The sequence below is a fragment of the Triticum dicoccoides genome, chromosome 3A, assembly GCF_002162155.2.
Source record: "Triticum dicoccoides isolate Atlit2015 ecotype Zavitan chromosome 3A, WEW_v2.0, whole genome shotgun sequence".
In the NCBI taxonomy this organism is placed as follows: Eukaryota; Viridiplantae; Streptophyta; class Magnoliopsida; order Poales; family Poaceae; genus Triticum; species Triticum dicoccoides.
In genome coordinates this window covers 359,077,959-359,101,759 of record NC_041384.1, presented here as the reverse complement: position 1 = coordinate 359,101,759, position 23,801 = coordinate 359,077,959, and positions in this window count along the sequence as shown.

Here is a 23,801-nt window from a genome sequence, read left to right as displayed (position 1 = left end):
TCAGGTTTGAAATTTCAAACGGGGAAGAAACAAAGCTCGTCAGCGCCCGAGAGCTACGGTGGTCGCCGACGGCGATCCACGGTGAGTTAGGAGGATCGGAGAGTACCTACGTGCTCAGCGTGTCCTTCCGCGTCGGTGGGTGGTGGTGGTGGTCGTCGGCGAGCACCACGTCGACGGCGGTCCTTGCTCCGGCGAACGGCGGCTCGGGTGGAGTTGGATCTCGTCGGGGAGGGCTGCGGAGGTCAAATTGAAGCCTGGGTTAGATCACTGGGTGCTCGAGGAGACTACTGACGAGGTTTGGGCGGCGAGAATGGCCTCACCGGAGTGGATCGAGCTGGTGGCCGAGGCGGATCAGGGCGGCCGGGGTTGGGGGAGGAGACCTCCTCGAGGTCCTCCTAGTGGCTTGGCGGGGTGTTGGTGAGGTGCAGTGGTGGTGCGTGCTCGAGAGCGAGCTCGGGGCCCCTTTTTATAGGTGATCCGAGGTGGTGGCCGAGAACGGAGATCTCCGGCGATGGTTACGGCGGTGCAGAGCTTGGTCGGGGAGTTTAGGGAGATGGGCGTCAACGTGGAGTTCCTCTGGTTCTGTTTAAGTGCTAAACGAGTTCGGATTAGGTGCTTTGGGTGGGTTCGACGGAACGGGGCGCGGGCCCGTCGGCGGCAGAGGGCGCGCCCTGTGCTTGCCGGGCCATGGCGACGGTGCTGCGGGGTGCGCTGGCATGCATGAGGCCACGCTGACGGCAAGGGAGCGATGGGCGGCGCCGCACGGCGTAGCAAGCTGGCACGGGCTCTCGCTGGTCGCCACGGGTGGCTCTGCCACTTCAGAAGCTGTCGGCGTCGGCAATGCTCGCCGCCACCGACACCTGCACCCGTTCAAGAGGGTGTGCGGTGCTCTGGCCAGGGAGGAGAGGCCATGCGCAACGCGCCAGGGCGCACTGGTGATGGATGACAAGCCACTGAAGAAAAACGACACTGACTGAATTCTGAAACTCTGAATTTTCTGAAAGTCTATAGAAACAGTGTCGGCCAAGTGTTCGACGAAATGATTTTGGCATGTGGGGAATTTTCCTTGAGCTGATTTTTGGTGGGGTGTCCTCTCATTGCATCTGGGGGCTGCCTGAATTTTGGTAGAATTTTTGGAGAAGAGAAGATATGAATTTCACCAAATTTGACAAATCTGGTCCAAACATGCAGAGGCCGAAACTTGAAAATTTTGAAAAGAAGAAGAGTGGATCTTGATGGATCTAGGTTGGGGGTTCTAAGGACTATCCAGAGGAGTTGGTTTGAGATCAAAACTCAAAGGAAATCAGGTACTTCCTTTGTAAATCATCTAGGCTTAAAATAATTGACAAAATTGTTTTGGGAAGTAAAGTAAATGAAATAAAATCCAAAAATGGTCTGGACTTGTCGCAGCAGGAAGTTTGGATTGCCCAAAGTGGAGTGAGGGGTTTTGGGAGGATTTACCATAAGAAACATGCTTAAACCATGGGTGGTTTCAAAAAAAGAAAGAAGCCCCAAAACTCATAGGATTTCTTCTTAAAAGAAAATAAATAAATTCCAAAAATATATTTGAGAAGGGAACAATCAGAAGAAAGTTTTTTTAATACAAACACCAGAGTTGAAGAAGATACAAAAAAAAAAAAATCCTTGTCAGGGGAAAATTTTTGAGAGAGAGGTTTTTGGAAGGATTTAAACGACCTTCTTCATAACCAACAAAGTTTTTGTTGAAAATTAAATAAATTTTTTTGGAGTGTCACAGTTGAGTCGCTAGAAGAAGAGTGAGGAGTTCCCTGATAATTTGAGTCGGACGAATTAAGTGGGTGGCGAATAAGACCCGCTTTTGGATAAAAATAGATTGAGTTCTGAGGCACCTCTTTCCGACTTATGCGAGGAGCCGGTGTGTTGGGTAAACCAAAGGAAAGTTCTCCACCTCCACTATGCCGGGTTGTGTGGCAAACTTCATGCTGCTGTTTCTTGAAAATAAAGTTGGCATCCAAGTAAGCTAAAGTGTGAGAAAAAAGTACTTTCCAGCTCGCTTCAAAAAAATTTCTGTCTTGGCAGAGGTTATGAGTCGGAGGAAATGATAGTTACCTCTTCAACATTCGCCTGACATCGTTCCACGCCATCCTGAGAGTTTTCAGCGTCAATAAGGTGTATAAAGAAAGAGCTAAAGGAATCAAGTTCTACCTCTGACTCATCGTCATTCAAAGCAAATAGCTCTGAGGTGTTCATTTTCTTCTTGGCAGGCTTTTTGGGAGCCTTATTCTTTAACCTGGTCTTCTTGGCCGGTTTATCCTGAAGGTTCTTGTTCTAGAAAGAAGAATCAGCCTACGGAGGTCAAGTGATAATGAGAAGACAATTTAATTAAATAATGAATAAGTTGCAAGTTGTTTACAATACTTACAGTTGGGGCTTTGTTGAGGGTGCAGAAAGGACTCAAGCCTTTTTTGTTGTAAGTTTCCAAGTTCTAGTTCAGCAATGTATTGGCCATCCTATTGATCTCGTCATCATCTAGTTCTATTTGCCAGTAGCACTGGGGATCTTTGACATCGCCAGTATAGTCACACATTAAGCTTAAGGGTAAGATTCTCCATGCGACCCATCATCGAACTAGATGGACTCCAGTCAGACCATTGGCCATTAAGGCTCTAATCTTTGAAAAAATGGGCATGTACTTGGCCCGTTCTTCAGTGCTGATCCGTTCTGGGAGAAGATGTCTGTTGCTAAGCCGGCTTTCATGATAACCCGGTAGAGGTTTTTCATCTTCTAGAGATGTGTCTTTGCAGTAGAACCAAGTCTGGTTCCAGTCCTTAGGATGACTGGGAGGTGCGGCGGCAAGAAAGGTGGCTTATTTCCATCTGTGAATTGAAATGCCACCTAATTCTAGGCTGGGACCATCTATGAACTCGGTCTAGCGGTTCAGGTAATAAAATTCCCTGAACAATTCTACAGTGGGCTCTTGTTGAAGGTACACTTTGCAAGAAACATGGAAATTGCAGATGTTTGAAACAGAGTTGGTCCCAATGTCTTATGGATGGAGTTGGAAGAAATGCAGCACATCACGAAAGAATTTTGAGCCGGGTGGAGTGAATCCCCGGAGCATGTGATTAGTAAAGACTACAACTTCACCTTCTTTTGGGTCAGGGGTGGTCTTCGTTCCTAGGACTCTCTAGTGGATAATGTTCTTTGTGGCTAAAACGCCCACTTGAACATGTTCATTCAGTGTTTGCTCTGTAACCCGGGAGGCAACCCAGTTGCATGAAGTGACGGTTTTTGTCATTTTGTTGATGAAAAACCTAGAAGGGAAATATTGCTGGGTTAAGGTTATGATGTTAAAACCGTCCAGTGATCAGAAAGCAAATACATTATGCAAGGCCAATTCGGATGCAGAGTATGCGTGTCGTAAAGGTTGACATGGTTAAACCAGAAGACAATGACAACTTATGCAGATTCTGAACATATACTGGAGGTTTAAGGTGGGACTAATGGTGTTTGGTAGGTTACGACCTATCATGTAAGCCGCCCGCAAGACTATAGTTCACAAGTATTTGTAGACCTATGTGTGAAATTTTGCTAAGTCCTGAGAAAACAGGTTCCATGGATCAGTTCTATTATTTTGGATCTACAACAGCTCAAAAAAGAAAATAAATTTTAAACCTAAGGTTGCGGCAGTGGAAGAACTCGGGTTCTCAGATCGGATCTTGTACAGAAAAGGTATCTGCTATGTTTGCAAAAGGATGCTAAAACTACTACCGCACAACTTCAGTGCCATGTTCAGATCAAACTGCGTGTTCTAAAAGAGAAAAATGAAGAATGGTGAAGAACACCGAAGAACGGCGGAAACCCTAATGTGGATCTGTTATGAGGAAAGGTGATTACTTACTTATACTGATGTACAGCAGAGGTGCACTGTAGTTTTCTGGTCTTTTCAGGTCGATGCAGCGGCCAGAGTTGGTGATGTTGACGAAGGACGATGGTGGCGGAGGTCGGTCGCAGCGGAGTCACGGGGAGGAAGAAGAAGGTGTGAGGACAGGGTAAAAGGTGAAAGGAAGGGCCCCTATCCCTACTTCTAAAGAAGTGACTAGGCGGCATGCGCGGGAATCGAGGAGGCCGAAAATGATTATGCGTCTATATGGATACCTCGAGTTTCAGGAAGTTTATTAAGATAAGGATTTATTGAGATGTCGTGGGCTTTTTGTAGAGTTAATGTGCAAGATGTCATGGTGGGTTACCATGGTTCTATGATATGATGTCATGGCAGGTTACTGCAAATTGGTCAGGAATTGATGATGGAAGATTCTGCTAAGTCAAGCGGTGAAGATTGATGTGAACAAGTTTAAATCAACCTGGGGCCTAATGTTAGGGATATAACTACTAGGTATGACCCGCCCAGGAGGGCCCTGGTCATGCCATTGGAGGTTTAAAGACGAAGAGGCCTGATAAGGTCCAAGAAGACATGAAGATGGCAGTTCATAGAGCAAGCCTATTGAAGGCCCAAGACCCGGAGGTGACTTGAGGCCCAAAGGTGTCAGCTGCCATATGATGGCTTGTTCTGTAAGGCAAGCTTAGTTAGAAACCGAGCCGGTCACGTTTGTGTGGGCCCGCCGGGACTCTGTAAGCCGCCGGGCATCAACCTGTATATAAAGGGGTAACCCAGCGGTGGGTTAAGTAAAGAAAATAGACAATCGAGAACTAGGTCAAGCGTATTCGCTCCCTTGTAATTCAAACACAAGCAATACAACTAGAAGCAGGACGTAGGCTTTTACCTCATTGAGAGGGGCCGAACCTGGGTAAACTCTCTGTGTCCTTTGTCCCGTTCAACCCCTTTAAGCTAAAATAGTGCGATGGCTCCACACCCAAGACCTTTCACTAGGGCATCTGCGGTAACAAAACCACGACAATCTCCCTCTCTGTTCTCTTCTATTTTGCATTCTCAGATCTGGCCGAAAACCATTTCTTATATTCCCAGAGATCCATAACTCCAATTGCACTGAGATTTTAACACAATTTTTTTCCGTATATAAGCTTGCTTGCTCCTGAAGTAGATCTCCAACCAACGTATGAGGTGAGCACAACCCTCCACCACGCGCCTGGCCCCTAGGGCGCGCCTTGGTGTCTTGTGGGCTCTGTGGGCCCTCGTTTGCGATGATTACAACTCCCAAAAATCACATATATTCCAAAACAATTCTCCTATAATTTTATTGCATTTCGACTTTGTTTGATATGTACTTTCTGTGAAACAAAAAACATGCAACAAACATGACTGGCACTGGGCACTGAATCAATAGGTTAGTCCAAATAAATCATATAAAATGTTGCTAAAAGTTTGTGAAAGTTGTATAATATTGGCATGAAACAATAAAAAACGATGGAGAAGTATCACCCCCAGGTGCTTCTCTGGCCCATCTTGTGTCTTCTGATCTAAAAAATCCATAAAAAGTTTCATTGCACTTGGAGTCCATTTGATATTGATTTTCTGCGATGTAAAAAACAAGCAGAAAACACCAACTGGCACTTGGCACGATGTCAATAGGTTAATCCCAAAAAATGATATAAAGTGATTGTAAAACATCCAAGAATGATACTATAACAACATGGAACAATAAAAAATTATAGATACGTTAGAGACATGTCAAGCCCGGATGCATCCCTCCTCGTCTTGATAGATATCTGGCCCAGTAGGGTGTAGAAAAGCAAGTAGGCCTACATTGGTTATTCTGCAAAAAAAACAAAATAGCTGGGCTAGCCATTTTCAGAAAGGAAAAAAACTGGGCTGGTCATGTGGTAAACATATGAAATAAAATCCTGGGCTAGACGGGCCACAGCTCCCGCATAACCCAGTTGATACCCTTCTCCGTCCCAAAAAATTTTACTGCGCACGCTCCTGGGTCCCAGGTGTCTGCCGCTCCTTGTGGAGTTATCTCACTTATTGACTACGTTGACAGTGGCGTGTGACCCAGATGTCAGGAAACCATTAGGAGGAACCCTTTTTTCTTGTAATAAAGGGGGCACTTGCTTGCCTACTGCCATGATCCTAGTGGGTCCCTACTGTGATCCTCACCATGTACATTCATCTCCTTATTCCTCTCGGTTGTTGACCATGTTGACAACACGGGGGGGCAGCGCCGCGGCGTGCAAACCAAGGCAAAGGACGATGGTGAGGCCTCAGACGGGAATGAACAGGAGCCGGGGAAGATGAATAGAGTTTTAGGGTGTGATGTGGCCATGATGTGTGCGTAGTAGCACAATCAGCCATGGGAGGTAGGAGCAGCGGGTCTCACCGGCGCTGGTCCGCCACGGTTGACGCCACCATCGACACCGTCCATCCCAGCCTCGGCTGAGACCTCGAGTGGGTGCGCTAGAGCCCCTGCTTTTGAACGCACCACCCCACGCTCCTTTTGAGTGCCCGTAGCCTCGTCCCCGATGAGGCCCGAAGCCAACCGCCGCCCATGCTCACCACCAGCGTCGCTCTAGCCAACCCCCACCCCTGCAGCTGCCGCAGTTTGAAGCGCGTCGTCCCCCTGCGCCCGTAGATGCTCGCGGCAGTCCAAACGTCCCCCGGTGGCTAGTTTCCAACCATGTACGCACCGCGCGGCCATCTGAATGGTCGCCGTTGGCGCGCCACCGCCGCCAGCCGACGTGGCCAGCCTGGGGCCACCACCTGTGTCACTAACAAGTGGCCCCAGGGGCCCCCCTGACTTGTTGACCGCGGTCAACGTGCTGACTGGACAGCCCCCAGCCACTAACATGTGGGCCCCCCTCTGTTAATTAGTCGAATAAACATTTTATAAATAAAAGTAATCAGATTAACCTAAACTACCATTGACACCCGAGGCCCACACCCCTAATTAACCCTGCTAGATTAGTTTAATCCACTGTTATACTAACATAGGCTGACATGTGGGTCCCATTGGACCCACATGTCAGGTTTCACCCAGGTCAGCTAGTCTATTGACTGCTGACGTCATCCCCACGCAATGTTGACGTCATAATGGATTTCTGTTAATTTGAAAAATTCTAGAAAATGTGTAAATCTTTAGGAAATCGTAGATAATAAACCGTAGCTCAAATTAAAAAGTTATATATATGAAAGTTGCTTAGAAAAATCCTACGAATCCAAATACGCGGTCCGTTTACCTGTCGGATGCCTCTAACTATTTGAACATGGAACATTCCCCCTCCGGTCATATGTGTGACACAAGTCCAGAACCGGGAAATCAATCCCGGTTGAGTTTCCCCCCTTCACCTATATCGTGTAGCCATACCTTAGGTCACACCAGACACAGCTTATTGCCATGTTATGCTTTGTGATAATTTGTTTGCTTTATATTTATTGTTTCTTCCCCCTCTTCTCTCCGGTAGACCCCGAGACCGATGCTGCCCCGATGATCGACTATGTCTCCGACGATCCTTCTTCCTTTACATCAGAGCTTCCAGGCAAGCACCCCCTTTGATCATCTCGATAGCGCCCATTCCATTCTCGCATGCTTGCATTAGATTTTGCTACTGTAATTGATTGCTCCTATTCTAATGCATAGCCTGCTTTTGTAACCTTCTTATTGTTACCCACCTACTTATCCTAAACTGCTTAGTATAGGTTGATTAGTGATCCATCAGTGACCCCCACCTTGTACTTGTTGCCCCGCTTTATGTTCGATGACTCGATCAACGTGATCAACGTCCAGGCCCCGACACCGCACATCACCCCCCTAGTGTACGACTCTGCAGAGTTACTATCAAGTGTCGAGGGTGACACCTCATACATCACTCCTGATGAGATCTCTGTAGTGTAGCTAATTGCTCGTGGTCATCGAGGGTAATTTCCTCCTTAACCACTTCCGATATGACTCTGTCGTGCAACCCCTCAAGTGTGAACCTCGAGGGTGGTTCCTCTTATGTTCACCTTGATGATTACATCAAGAGGAATCCACTGAGGGTGGTTCCTCAGGGTTTCCCTTGGTGTTAGACACACAGTTACTATGGTTACTATGACTTTACACTGAACCATGTTACTAAAGACGGGTCGGCCCTGAGGGGTACCCGCGCGAGCTTAATTGCGAGTGACATGGAGTCGGGTTGACCCGGTAGGTGCCCACGAGATACTTACGAGGCGTGGCTGGGCATTCTTAGCCCTTGCTGCAAGTACTCGAGACGGGGTGACGGGGTCACATCTTTCGTGAGTCTCTGCTCGTGACCGCAGTACCAACACACTAACGTTTTGAATATTTGATCTAAGGGGCCTATGCCTTATAGCACTAACCATCACGTGGGCATAGTATGGGCGTTCTGCGTCGTATGCATCAGCCGAAGCTTAATAGACGTCATAAGACTGAGCGGTGCGCACCGGGTTGGACTGTGTAAGCACCAGCCTTTTTAAGCAGGCAGCTAGGCCTGCTTACCGGCCGCCCACGCAACGTGCAGGAGTTCCCAGGGCGATGGCCCAAGACCCTTGGGGGCATAGGTTTAGTCCAGCGTGCTGACCTCTCTATTAAGCCTAGGTCGGGTCGCGACGTATCGTTTGGCCGAGGTCGGGCATGACCTAGGAAAGTGTGTCCGACCATATTTAATTGAGCGTGGTGGGTAAGTTGGTGCACCCTTGTAGGGAAGAAAACATTTATCAATAGCCTGTCCTACGGTAACGGACACTTAGAGTTGTATCCCGATCGATACAACTAGAACTGGATACTTGTGATGAGAAATGGATAGTATGGCTCTAGGATTGCTTTCTCGCAGGGAGTCGAGAAAGGATCTTTGGCCGAGGTTAATAACACTACTACAACTTTAATTTATGCTACTCTTATCTCTTCTGATGCTGCCAGATGCTTGGAGCTGCTTGAAGATGCTAGTCTTTGATAGGACTAGTGTCTCCCCTCTATTCTGGCATTGTGCAGTTCAGTCCACAGATACAACCCTTTCATTTGATACCAATGCATACTTAGTATAGATCTGATGCTTGCGAGTACTTTGGATGAGTACTCATGGTTTCTTTGCTACCCCCTTTTCCCCCTTCTTTCTTCTTTTTGGTTGTTGCAACCAGATGGTGGATCCCAGGAGCCAGATGCGACCCAGTCAACTACTACTACTACTACCCGATGGAGCCTACTACTACGTGGAGGCCGCCTAAGACCAGGAGTAGTTAGGAGGTCCCAGGCAGGCGGCCTTGCCTTTTCGATCGATGTTGCTTTTGTGCTAGCCTTCTTAAGGCAAACTTGTTCAATTCATGTCTTTACCCAGATATTGTTGCTTTCACTGTCTCTTGTGTATTTGAGCTTATGTATTCGAGCCCTCGAGGCCCATGGCTTGTAATATAAAGGTTGTATTATTTCATTTGTGTCTAGAATTGTGTTGTGATATCTTGCCGTGAGTCCTTGATCTTGATCATACACATTTGCGTGTATGATTAGTGTACGGTTGAATCGAGGGCGTCACAAGTTGGTATCAGAGCCGACTGCCTGTAGGATCCCCCTTTCCAACTCCTTGGCCGAAGTTGAGTCTAGTCACTGAAAAACTTTTACTAACATGGTTGTGTGTCTTACGGGCCCATGCCGCCTTTGGGTGGTATTAGGATCTTTTACTCCTCGATCTTTACTCTGGGATTCTAATCTCTCTTCCATTCGGGTTAAACGAATTTACTACTCTAACATTAGGATCCCGTGGCCACAGTCAGCCCAAAGTTGGATAAGCCATAGTTATTTCTTAGATTAGTATCTTGAATAGTACACACACTATCGTGTTGACTGCTGTGTGGTATCCATCATACCTCTTTCATTATGCATGTTTCATTATGAATGATCCTTGTCTTTGCAAATGCTCGTGTTAGTAGGATGGTTAGACCTGCTGGTCGTGGCCGTGGTGGCCACGCTCCACCACCGCCTGAATTCATGGCCGGAATGATGCAACAGTTTGAGCTGAATCACCAATTCATGGAAGGAATAATGGATCAGTTTCCTCGCCCCAATATGAACCAACCGCCAACCCCAGTAACTCTGCAGGATTTCTCTTGCCTCAACCCACGTCTCTACCGCAGCTCAACTCACCCCCTTGATGCTGATGACTGGCTTCGTGATATCACCTATGAGATGGAGTCTGCTGATGTAGCCCCTGCAAGCTATGTCACCTTCGCATCCTTCTTCCTCAAGGGTCCCGCTGCTCAATGGTGGGACAGCCACAGGCGTACCCTAACTGCTGTAATGGTCATCACTTGGCCGGATTTCCAAGCTGCCTTCCGTGCCCGCTTCATTCCTCAGGGAATCATGGACAAGAAGAAGCGCGAGTTCCGCAACCTCACCCAAGGCAACAAGTCTGTAGATGCTTATCAGCGAGAATATCTGGACTTGTCACGTTATGCTGAAAAAGACATTGCAACTGATGCTCGTAGGCAAGAAAAGTTCCATGATGGACTTCACCATGATATCATGCTACCACTACTCGTTCATGACTTTTCCGACTTTGCCACCTTCATGAACAAGGCTATTCAGGTTGAGACTGGTCTTCAGGAACACCAGGGATCCCTTAGGCGCAGCTGAGTGAGTCCTGGATTAGGGGGTCTTTGGACAGTCGGACTATATCCTTTGGTCAGACTGTTGGACTATGAAGATACAAGATTGAAGACTTCGTCCCATGTCCAGATGGGACTCTCCTTGGCATGGAAGGCAAGCTAGGCAATACGGATATGTAGATCTCCTCCCTTGTAACTGACTCTGTGTAACCCTAGCCTCCTCCGGTGTCTATATAAACCGGAGGGTTTAGTCCGTAGGACAACAGACAATCATACCATAGGCTAGCTTCTAGGGTCTAGCCTCTACGATCTCATGGTAGATCAACTCTTGTAATACTCATATCATCAAGAACAATCAAGCAGGACGTAGGGTATTACCTCCATCAAGAGGGCCCGAACCTGGGTAAACATCGTGTCCCCTGCCTCCTGTTACCATCCACCTTAGACGCACAGTTCAGGACCCCCTACCCGAGATCCGCCAGTTTTGACACCGACATTGGTGCTTTCATTGATAGTTCCATTGTGTCGTCATCATAAGGAGGGATGGCTCGTCTCATCGTCAAGGACAACATCACCTCTAGGGGAGCCCTGGCTGTAGGCCAAACTCTCCAAATAGGCGGCTTTCTCATGACCGCCCGCTCGGTCGTTGCACCGACGATGATTTCTTGGGTCATCGAAAATAGCCTCCACATCGGCTCGAAATTCACCGAGCATATGGATCCAATGGAGCTCTCCTCTTTGAACGAGCTCTTGGATCGCATCGTCCCTCTGGGACTCGCTACAGACTACGATCGAATCGGGCTTAAACCCGACCAAAGGGAGATCAACTCTCCGCCGGTCACCCATCAGATAGCGGTGGTGGAGGAGCAATGCGGCGATTCTCCCTCTATCCCGAGGATGAACTATGTCCGGATTCCCGAGCTCTCCGGGTCGGATACCCACTCATGGGAGGACATCGCCCTAACCCTGAACCTAGAATCAGGCTGCATACCGAACCTACGGGGCAACATCCCGGAGCCCGAATTTCCAAGATCGGAAACTCCCCTGCCCCAGGGTCTCAGATTGTGTCAAGTTCCGAACTTAAAGCCACCCGCCCACCCAGATACAAATGATCTTTCCCACATTAGGCAAGCGCCCCAAGAGACAGTACATCACTATTGGGCCAGATTCCTCCTTGTAATGAACAAGGTCAAGGACTGTCGCGAGGAAGACGCAATTTCGTTCTTTTGCAACAATTGCACAGACAAGGGAATCCTCAACGCCATAAGTTGCCATGACATAGCACACTTCGCTGACTTGGAGGCAATAGTACAGAAGTACTGTGCGATGGAAAGCGCCTGGAAAACCCAAACAAAATTTTGGGATAATCCGGCTCTGACACAAACCCCAGTCCGAACTAAAAGGGTGCACTCTCATAAGTCGCCTGACTCAATTACAAAGAAGCGAAAGCCCACTACAGGGCGTGGAACCGTATTGGAGGGATGGCTTAACGGGCCCTGCAAAATTCATAGTACAACGGATACCATACCAACACATAGCCTTAGAGCATGTTGGGTACTCCGGCAGGTGGCCAAGAGCGGTGAGGATCTCCTCATCCAAAAAACCCCAGAGCACCTTCCCATGGATAACAATACAGTATTGACAGTCTTCGAGACCTTCGCCTCAAATAATAGGCGAAAGCAAGCACTCCGCAGCCTTGCCGAAGTCTGCCACGTGGCAGCAATAAATCCATGGAGCGACACGGCTATCACCTTCAATGCCAGTGATGAACCTAGATTCCGAACAACCCGAGCACCAGCCGCTTTGGTCCTTAGTCCAGTTGTGGACGGCTTTCGGCTCACTAAAGTGCTCATGGACGGCGGTAGCGGACTAAACCTCAATTATGAGGAGACTCCTCAAAAAATGGAAATAGACAGCAACCGTATTGAGCAAATCAGCACGGCCTTCCGAGGAATTATCCCTTGTCGGGAGGCACGTTGCGCTGGGAAAATCACACTAGATGTGGTATTCTGCACTCGGGAGAATTATAGGTCTGAATAAATCACATTCAAAGTGGCCCCGTTCAATAGCGGATACCACACCCTTCTAGGGCGGGAGGCATTCACGATTTTTCAAGCCATACCCCATTACAGGTACATGAAGCTCAAAATTCCCAGACCCAATGGAATCATCACTCTAGCTAGTGTTCCGGACATAGCACTCTGTGCCAAGAACAAAACAGCTGCACAGGCCCTCGAGGCATTATCCGAAGCCCTTGTGGCGGAGGAGTTAACCGTGCTGCACTCCCTAGTGGACAAGGATGACGTGATACTAGACAAAAGATCCAAGTCCACCTCCTTTAAACTAGCGGATGAAATAGTCAAATTCCAAGTCCATCCAACGGACCCCACAAAAACAACATCCATCGGGGCACAGTTAAACCCCGCCGTAGACGCCGCACTACGGGAGTTGCTCTGCGAGAATTGGGACATATTCGCCTGGCATCCTTCAGACATGCCAGGAATCCCACACAGGATGGCCGAGCATAGCCTTAACATTCTAAAAGGATTCAAGCCGGTCAAGCTGACTCTTCGGCGTTTCTCCGAACCTAAGCGAAAAGCCATGGGAGAGGAGCTAGCCAAGCTACTGTAGGCCGGATTCATTAGAGAAATAAAGCATCCGGACTGGCTAGCAAACATGGTGATTGTGCCAAAGAAGGACAAATCCTGGCGCCTATGCGTCGACTTCAAGGACCTTAATAAGGCATGCCCAAAGGAGCCCTTCCCCCTCCCTCGCATCAATCAAATTATCGACGCTACCGCAGGACACGACTCATTGTGCTGCCTCGATGCATACTTCGGTTACCACCAAATTAAGATGGCGGTATCCAATCAAGCCGCAACGGCATTCATCACTCCATACGGCCCCTTCTGTTTTAACACAATGCCCTTCGGGCTCAAAAACTCCGGCGCAACGTATCAGATGACTTGAGGCTCGCAACATATCAACTGATTAGACATGTCTGGAGAAGCAGATTGACAAAACTGTGGAGGCATACATCGACGATGTGTTCATTAAAACCAGACACGTCGACTCCTTAATAGATGACTTGAGGCTCACATTCGACAATCTCTAAACATATGACATTAAGCTCAATCCGGAAAAATGCGTTTTCGGCGTACCCGCTAGAAAGCTCCTGGGCTTTATTGTCTCCAGCACAGGAATTGAAGCAAATCTGGCTAAGATCCGGGCTCTGTCGCAGTTGTCTATCCCAACTGACCTCAAGCAAATCCAGAAGTTAACTAGATGTGTGGCAGCCTTAAGGCGCTTCATCTCCCAATTAGGAGAAAAGGCACTCCCCCTTTATCGCCTTCTTTGGCCCACCAAACACTTTGAGTGGACGGACACAGCCATGGCCGGATTGGAAGAAATAAAAGCCATCCTAGCCACCAACCCAATCTTGGCCGCGCCAAATGTCGGCGAACCAATGCTATTATATATAGCGGCAACTCACCAAGTTGTAAGCGCAGTGCTCGTTGTCGAACGAGAAACAGACGGACATAAATTCCCACTTCAAAAGCCGGTATATTATGTATCTACTATCCTTACTCCATGCAAATCACGGTACCCACATTATCAAAAGATAGCATACGCGGTATTCATGGCATCCCGGAAATTACGACACTACTTTCAAGAGTGTTCAATTACGGTGGCCTCCGAAGTACCACTCAACGACATAATAAACAACTGCGATGCCACGGGCCAGATTGCCAAATGGGCTATCGAGCTCCTCCCGTTCGACATAACATATAAACCACGGCGAGCCATTAAGTCGCAAGTACTGGCCGATTTCATCGCCAAATGGACAGAAGCCGAACTCCCTAAAGAGTACGGCGCGTACTCCAATTGGATCATGCACTTCGACGGCTCTAAAATGCTGGCTGGTCTGGGGGCTGGCATCGTCCTGACATCCCCCACCAGAGATACAGTTCAATACATACTCCAAATACTATACACAAACTCCAATAACGCAGCCGAATACGAGGCCCTATTACACGGTCTCCAGATGGCAGTTTCCATGGGCATTCAACGCCTGGAGGTGTGTGGGGATTCAAACCTCGCAATATCTCAAATAAATGGAGACTTTGATCCCAAGGAACCGAAAATGGCGGCATATCGCAACGCAGTCCTCAAAATGTCAGCTCGCTTCGAGGGGCTTGAATTCCACCATGTGGCTCAGGAAAATAATCAGGCGGCGGATATCCTCACCTGTATCGGTGCTAAGCGCGACCCTGTCCCACCTAACATCTTCCTGGAAAAACTGTTTAAGCCATCCGTGGTATGGGAAGGGGACACCGGCAATAATAGTCCGGACCCGGCCACAACACCAGATACTGAACACTCTGACACAATCGGAGGCTCTGCCATCGAAATAACACCTTCAGCCCACGTAATAATGGCCATGAGCGCCCATTGGACAGAACCATTCCTGGCCTACCTAACCAGGCAGGAACTACCCGAGGACCAAAATGAGGCACGCTGCATAGTGCGGCGATCTAAATACTACAAGGTCCATGAGGGAGAGCTTTATAAGAAAAGCACTATCGGAGTCCTTCAAAGGTGCATCTCCGAAGAGGAAGGGTGGAAGCTTTTGGCAGAAATCCATGCCGGACTTGGCAGCCACCACGCCGCAGCCTGGGCCCTTGTAAGCAAGGCCTTCCGTACAGGTTTTTATTGGCCGACGGCCCGGGCAGATGCACAGCATCTGGTCCAACATTACGTCGGTTGCCAGCTTTTTGCAAACCAAAGCCATATGCCGCCTACCGCTCTCCAAACAATCCCCATTACTTGGCCATTCGCGGTCTGGGGGCTTGATAGGGTCGGACCCCTTAAAGAGGGAACCCATAAGAAAAAATACTTACTGGTCATGGTGGATAAATTCACCAAATAGATAGAAGCCAAACCCGTCAAAACGGCTGAATCCGGACTGGTGATAGACTTCATATCTGGGGTTGTACATCGTTATGGCATCCCCCACAACATCATCACTGACAACGGCAAGAATTTTACAGCCGACGAGGTGAAAATTTGGTGCAGCAATATGGGCATCAAGCTCGATTATGCTTCTATCTATCACCCGCAAACTAACAGTCAAGTCGAGCGAGCAAATGGTGTTATCATGAGTGGCATTAAACCCAGTCTAGTGTGGTCCTTAAAGGAAACAAACACGCACTGGGTAGAGGAGCTCGACTACGTACTATGGGGGCTGCGGACCACGCCGAATCGCACTACCGGATACACACCGTTCTTTATGGTGTACGGCGCAGAGGCGGTTCTTCCTTGCGACATAATTCATGACTCACCTCGAGTGCGCATGTACGAAGAAAAAGAGGCCGAGCTCTATCGGCAAGATAGTTTGGACGCCCTGGAGGAGGAGCGCGACGTGGCAAAGGCCTGTTTCGCATTCTATCAGCAACACGCTCGAAGGTATCAAAGCAGAGAAGTACGGGCCAAAACCTATAACGTTGGCGAACTAGTTCTACACCTGCCAAAGAAGAAAAAGAACAAGCTCAAGCCCAAATGGGAAGGTCCATTCATTATCGACCAGGTTCTGACCGGTGGAGCGTACCGTCTGCTGGATGCATCGGATAATCGACTCGAGCCAAACCCATGGAACGCAGCCAGACTCCGAAGATTCTACGCCTAGCTCCGGACTCTATGTTCATCTCCTTTCCTCCATCAATTTTTTGCATATCTGTCTTTTCTCTCTTTCTCTCTTTTTATTTCACATTAAGGCCCTAAAAGGCTAAACTTGTGTCTTGGTTACACAATCTTGCCGCGCTAACCGCGCTCATTATACCTGGGGGATTATTATACAGAAGCTTAATCTAACTATTTTTATGGGCTTTATGTCCCACACATGTGTTATTCTTCCGCATGTACCTTTTTCGCCATTATATGCATCGATATGACTTAAGTTTTGGCCAAGCTGGGTTGCCTGGCTCTTATATTTATGCCCTACGTTCCCGTTAATTCGGCTAGGGCATAAGGGGAGCACCTCTGTGATTGTTACTGCCGGGTCAGCCGGATGTGTACCTCAGACCGGGTGAAGCCGAAAGCTAGCGTTCTTAAGGGAATATTCGGTCGGTGAATAAAAGATGACTTTTATTTAATTTGAAACATGCCCCCAGATGTTTATAGCCTGCGTCTCTTTTCGCAGTTCGGACATGCACATTAGGGCATGCGTACCAAGGGAAAGGAACCCTTAACAAAACTATTCTCCCTGGAAGATGTTTCTTACTACCCATGTAATATAACCACTACTAGAAAAACCCCTACTAATGGCGCACCTAGTATGGCTATTAATGGCGCATATGTGGTGCGCCATTAATAGCACGCCATTAGTAATTTTTTACTAATGGCGCACCACCTGGTGCGCCATTAGTATCTGGTATACTAATGGCGCACCGCGGATGCGCCATTAGTATAGGCCAGGGTGCGCCATTAGTATGCCTCCCAGGGGCCATGTATACCCAGGTGCTCTGGCATACTAATGGCGCACCACCTCTGGATGCGCCATTAGTAACCGCGGCATACTAATGGCGCACTACCCAGTGATGTGCCATTAGTATGCACTGTCATACTAATGGCGCACTGTCATGTGATGCGCCATTAGTATGAATATTAGGTTTTTTTATTTTTTTATTTTCTGTTTTTTGCACAGGTTACAAAATGTATAATTTGACAAAATATAGACAGCACACATCAACAACAGATTCATCAAATACAATAGAAGATTAGTCTTTGAATACAATTCATCATATTAGTCTCCGAATACAATTCATCATATTAGTCTCCGAATACAATTCATCATATTAGTCTCCGAATTGAAAAGACCGAACAAAGATAGAACATTATATTACAAGTCTCGAGACCGCAAGTAGCGAGTTTGTCTTCACATTACAAGTCGATATCGATCATCTAAACTACCATCACATAGAAGAGAGCTGCGGTCATCACGATGAGCATCATCACGATGAAACTCATCTTCATCCGGTTCCTCCAACGCTCCCTCCCCTCTCCCGCTAGATAGAGGGCATATCTAGATTCGGCCTCGGCCCTAGTGGTGTACCCTTTGTAACTGTTACCGCTGAATCGGTGAACCTGTCTCCGACACTCCTCCCAATCGTCGTAGACTCCGGGAACCTTACCCTTGTACACGACATACGATGGCATCGCTATGCACTAGCCAAACGAAACGTTAGTACCAACTCACAGACAATACATAAGCAATATATAAGTATGCAACAGAACGATCGGAAGAGAAAAGCAAGACATTAATAGCATCGATTACATCTAAGTTGAATGACTCTCGAAACCAAAGAGACATACTACAAGTTCATTAAAGTTTAATTACAACATGAGCCAATCGATGTTTCAGAACTAGACATAGCATCACTGCTTTCGACTCGACTCAAGGGACCGGAGCGTGGATGAAGCCGCCGTCTATCATGGGAGTCATGAAATAACGGTCGTTGTCAGCCTGCATTTGTAGCATTGTGTCGATGTCACTGTTGGACGGTTGATTTCTGAGGTAGAACTGCCCCGAGGTACGAAGGACATCTTGATGGATGATTTCCGCAAACTCCGATTGGATGCGAAAGAATTCTTGTCGGAGGTCCGCGTCCTGGATTGCCGACACGCTCGCGGCCCAATCTTTGAGTTTACTCGGTAGCAGAAGTTGATGATGGTCCCGTACGATCGCCCGCATGTGATGGATGGCGTAGTAGGCACCCTTCTGACCGCCAGGCAGCTGCTTGACGTAGCAGAACGTCGTATTGTGGGAGAACACGTGCTTGCCGTACTTAGAATAGGCCTGGTGAAGGTGCCTCCAGATTTGGCGTAGCCGGGGAGAAAATCATCAAGAACCTTCTTGCCATTTGTGTAGTCTACGTTCGACTGACGGTCCGGGTCGAAATACGTGGCCATGGAATATTTGGGGCTTAGGACGATGAGCGTGCAACGTGTGTCACTGCAGATAACACGGAATGTTAAAAGAAAAACGATCGAAATGTAAAAATTCATATGTTACGGGCCGGTTGAGGGGAGGACTTACTCAGGAAAGTAAGGCACGAGGAAGTTATCCTTATCTTGGTTTGCCAGAATGACGCCTTCGAGGTAAGAACTCGCGACTTGCCGGTCCCCAGCGCTGCCCAAGATCTTGGCACGCATGTAGAAGGGGTCGACTATCACGATGTCCGGGGTCTTGTCGCGAATGATCCGCATCTCCATACTCAGCGAAAATAGCCGAACGAAGGTGTAGTGCAGCGGATGAAGGTTCAACATAGCGTGGATGTCATCAAAACACAGGACGATCGTACGCCCGATGGAGTTATCCACAAAGCCCTTGCCCTCTGGCACCTTGGCCGCGAAAACCGGGTATGCCACATCCTTCTCCCTGAGACGCCGCTTCTCCAAAGAAAGAACACTGTCATGCAGACTCCGCATAGCACCAGTTGCAGCATTGAGCATATTTGTCGGTAGCATCGCCCTACCCGCCACATGCACCCTCCTCGAGATATCCTGCGGTGAAGGTGGCCCGTCCTGAGCACGGATCGTACTCGGTGCCGGCTGGCTCGCACCCTTCTTAGTCTTTCTTTTGCGTGCCTTCTTCTTCTCCTGTAATGGGACCGAGTTCTGCTCACAGACCGCCTTCTTGAGTGTGTTGGGGCTGATAATATTTCGCACCTCGCCTATCTGAGGCTCGGTGAAGTCGGCAGCTGGAGGCGTCTCCTGAGAGCTGAACGCCAGACGGCGCCTGTTGCAACTTGGCTTCTCCGCGGTACCAGCTAGATCGCACACGTCTTTTGTTGGGTTTGGTTCTTGAGAAGGAGGCCCCATGAAGTCGCCATCGTACCCATGCTCGGCAAAGTACTGATCGACGTTGCCAAATGTATCATCATCGTCGTCGTTGTTCTGATCCTATGCCATATGCATGTTTGGATCCAGTGGCATAGGGATGTCCGGCACCGTTACGGCGGTCTTGCCATGGGGCCGACTTGGCGCCGGCACGACTGGCGGTGTTGTCTTTGGGGTGGTGTCCCCCGCCCCCAAATGAATCTGGCTCTTCGGCCAAAGCAGGGGCCAGCTCAGGCAGGCGCTGAGGGTCATCACGTCTTCATCGTCGGCCCCGACGGGTCGAATCGGAGGTAACAAGTCGTCGCAGCCTGGCAGCACCCGAACCAGTTGAACCCTAAACAAGTTGGGTGGCATCTGGGTACCGTGGAACAAGGGGTTGCCCGGTTGAACGATTTTGCCCTTGGCGACATCGACCAACTCGTTGTTCACGAAGTGGAGGAGAGTGCACGGAACGTCGGCGGCGCCCTGCGAAAACATGTAGGGCGTTAGGGATGCCCAGTCAAAGGCAAGGAGATGAAGTCCTCGGCCGAGAGAGGCTTAATTAGTTACCGTGATGATGGCGTCGAGCTCGGCTAATGTCGACGCACCGCCAACGGCGGGCGTGCAGTTGACGGAGGGGCCGCTTGCTGAAGAGGTGCCGGCCGGCGTACACCCGAGTGCATTAAGCTCCCGTGCCGGCGTCGGAGACACCAATGCCGCCTCCGCCGGAGGCACCAATGGCCCCGCCATCGCATTATGCGAGTTGCTGGCCGTGAAGCTAGGAATCGGGGGCGGCCCCTGTTGGCCGCCCGCAATCCACGCACTCAACCCCGAGATCAAGGTAGGCACAAGGGCGGTGATCGTCGCTCCGAGTCGTTGTTCCACTTGCTCTTGGACAATCTCCAGAATCCGCGCCACCTGTGCCTTGAGTTCTTGAACCTCTCGCGCCTGGCTTTCTGAGCTGGTCTTTTTCTCCTTCCGCACACCAGCGGTATAGTATGACCCCCATTTTGTCGACAAGCCTTTGCCGGCCACACGACCAGCTGACGTCGGCTTACTGAGCAAATCCTTGTTCTTCATTACATTCAACCCCCTATTTAGAGTGGTGTCCCAAGGGTTGCTCTTAGTCGACCCCGCGCTACTGCTTTCAGTCGCCTGTGGAAGGAATGTGAACCATTTAGAAATTTGGCTTCATTAATTAGAATGCAACCATATGGAGCTAATTACGCGGGGGTGTATTCCTTACCAGAACAAGCTCAAGCCGCCTGGTCTTCGAATCCGTGGTAAGCTCCTTTGTTTTCGGGTACTTCTTGTACCGGGCCCTGACAAAGTTCCTGGTCTGCTTGTCACCGTATTTATCGAAGAGGGGCGGTAGGCCTTGCTCGGCACGGTCCGCCTCCTCCTTGTCCCATATAGGCTCCGCCACTCTGTAACCGCCGGGATCGAGTGTGTGTTCCCCTATGTTCAGCTCCCGCATTTGTTTCCCCCACTCACTTGATTGGGAGCTTGCGGTGCTCGAGCAATTGATCTTGAAGTCGTTGTAGTCATCTTCGGTGATCGAAGGATTTTTCTCCTTGATCTTCTGATAACTCTCACCTTTCTCGATCATTCTCTTCACATTGCTTTTCCAAGTAGACAGGGCCTTGCTCATCTTCGTGAGGGCAGCATTGTTCACTTTATTCCCTTTGAGGCTTGTGTTTTCAAATTCAGCGGGGAACTTGTATCGTTCGTGCAGCTTCGTGAAGAGGAGGTTGCGCAAATTCCCTCGGTCAGGATGCCTCAGGTTCTCGGTGTTGATCGAGACAGTGCTCCGGACAATGCACCCGAGCTGAAGCGAGTACCCCTTGACTATTCGTTCGGGCGCCGTTGGATTCCCGTTGGAGTCCACTTCAGTAACTTCCTCCTTGAGGGTGCGGAGCACGATCGGGCGCCGGTCCTTCCGTTGCCTCTTCGGTTGGCTGCCATCTGTGCGTGCGCCGCCATCATCAGTGGTGGCATCCTCGGCGGCACCATCAGTGGTGGCATGAGTGTGGTCATCCTCGGCGGCACCATCCGTGGTCTCAGGATCGGTGGGGAAGGCGGCGGCCTCATACAAGTGAGGTTGTTCCTCCATCTCCTGGGACAGCTCCCAGAATGCCTTGCCGCCCGAACCCCCGGCCTCATTGTTGTGGGCCATGTTTCTCTCTAAATAGAAACAAAGTTTGGTCAAAAAGTTGGTTATTGTCAAGGAACAAGATCTCTAAGTTGACCAAATAACCTAATTCTCGAGGAATGTCGCCAAAAAGTTGGTTATTGTCAAGGAACAATTGAGAGATGTTTGTGATATTGCCTAGGTGTTTTGGGATAGAACCTGTTAGTGTGTTGTTGCTAAGGTCCAAGTCCACGTTCTTAGGGTAACCTAGTTCTTGAGGGGTGTGTCTAGAAAGTTGGTTGCTGCAAAGATACAAGGTTGTGAGTTTGGTCAAATTGCCTATGATGTTTGTGATATTGCCTTGGATCTTGAAGGCACTATTGCATGATGCAATGGTACAGCCAGCATGGGACCTCATCTTTGCAGGCTAATTTTCTAGATTGTAACACTGGGATTTGTGCACAAGCTAAGCTAGCTAAGACAGTAGCTTCCTTGCAACCCACAAAAGACAAAGTAAAAGGGGTGAAAAAGGGGGAGATGGTTAGCTTTGATGAGCAGGCAACATCTTCCTAACCCCCTTCTTCTTGTCTCCTCTCACTATCTCTCTCACACACATGGCAAGCAAGGGTGTCTGAGTGTGTGAAAAAAATACTAAACTAATCCAACCACTAAAGCAAATTAATTTTTATTTCGGTTGAGAATCGGGCACCTTCTAGGTCAAGAAAATTGGGCATGACCTTTGCTAATTTTCTTGACCTTGGAGTGCCCCATTTCTCAAGCGAAACGGAAATTAATCAACATTTCAGGAGAAAGGGGTCATTTTAGAAGATCACAAGTAGCAGCAGCATCACTTGACAAAATCACAACTAGCAGCAGCAACTCGCAGATAGCAGCAGCAGCATCACTTGACAAGTAGTACAGCAGCAGCAGCAGCATGCATGCACTGGTCCATGGCACAAAGTCCATGACCCAGAACAGAGCACTTTACTAAAAATGAAGAAGAAAAAAGGCATGCATGCACTGGTTGTAGCAAATCATCACTTCTGAATCAAAACAACAATTAGGACAGGGAAATTATGACACACTTCTGAAGAAAAAATGATTTGTGTAATCTGGTTGGTACTATTACAGTTGCATAAATTGAAAAAAAATTGATCTGTGTGATCTGGGTTACAGTATCAGCAACTTTGCATTTCATTTTATACAAAGGAGCTCACAAAGGCCATGTCATGCTTCGCAATATATGTTTACTGAAACTAAAGGAACATTTTACAAGTGGATATGGTACTCTTACAGTTTGTGCCATGGACAAGTGCACATATGAACAAGCCGAGAGGAACACAATACATGCCGAGCTGCATCTACTAAACAAGTGAAAATGGCAAATTCAATCAAACATGTCACTCCGAGAATTTAAGATTCTCGGTGCAGACAATGATTTCAGGGCCAAAATATTGACTCATGGGTAATGTAAGCATGTATTCAAACATAGGAAACTAAGTTTCCACATCCACATGGACTAAGCAATTTCACTTTGGCTCCAGAATAACAGCAGGTAGATCATATTGACAAAAAAGAAACAGAAATATCAGAACTGTAGACTGCAGACAACTGAGATGAGGTGAGAACAAAATTCATTGAATTCAGATAACAGACACAGGAATACATGCCTGAGAACGTAGAAAATGAAGTTTGCACATTAACGTGGTTGAAATGTTCTGACTAGACTTTTTTCTACTTATATAAGGTTACCAATATCAGCAGACAATAGATTGAAGATTGGCAAGCCAGCCATTTGACTACAGCGGACTACTAAAGTGAGACGAGAGCAAATTTCACTTCATTAACTTGAAACGGACAATGCAATGCATGCCTCATTTCAGTTGAGTGGCATTATAACCTAATAATAAAGATACTACATTAGGACTACCAAACCATAGACGGTCGCAACTGGTAAAGAGCAAGAAACTCTCCCACAATTGAAACAAATGACACTCTCTCCGATCCGAATATGAGTACTATAATATGATGAACTAGGCTGTTATGAACTAGGCTGTTCATGCAAATTATCATGCTCATATGGAGATGGGATGGGAGGAGGGAAGGGGATAGGGGTCGGGGCGGTAGCTTACCTTGGAGGAGCGGGCCGGGGTGGAGGAGGCGGTCGGAGAGGATAAGGATGCCGGGGAGTGGTGGTGGTGGTGCTCCGGCGACGTCCGGGCGGCGGTGGTGTGGACGGGGCGGCGTCCGGGCGTCGGGGTCGCGTCGAGGCGGCGGGGCAGCGTCGAGGTGGCGGGG